This window comes from Eurypyga helias, unplaced genomic scaffold (assembly GCF_000690775.1).
Source record: "Eurypyga helias isolate BGI_N326 unplaced genomic scaffold, ASM69077v1 scaffold20445, whole genome shotgun sequence".
Classification (NCBI taxonomy): domain Eukaryota; kingdom Metazoa; phylum Chordata; class Aves; order Eurypygiformes; family Eurypygidae; genus Eurypyga; species Eurypyga helias.
The window spans coordinates 4,787-5,109 of record NW_010252281.1 but is presented as its reverse complement, the minus strand read 5'-3'; positions in this window follow the sequence as shown (position 1 = coordinate 5,109).

The following is a 323-nucleotide window of genomic DNA, read 5'->3' as shown; positions in this document are numbered from 1 at the left end:
CAATCCCCCCCCCCGTGGCTGCCGGCTCTGGGGGGGGTTTGGATGGCACCAAGCGGGTGGTGCACGGTGGGCACTGGGTCTGTGGGTCCGGAGCAGGACTGGGCACCATCCCCATCCCCTGCAGCCGGATGCTTGTCCTACAGTGCTGCGTGCGGGAGGGGTGGGGGACCCCTGCTCACCCCTCCCCATGACCCCCCCTCTTCTCCCCTCAGTGCATGAGGCTGGTGCTTGCCCAAGAGCCACCCAGCACCTGCACTGACGCCCAAAGCAGCACCGGGAGCCATGTCGGGTTCCTACGACGAGTCGGCAGCGGCCGCGGAGCA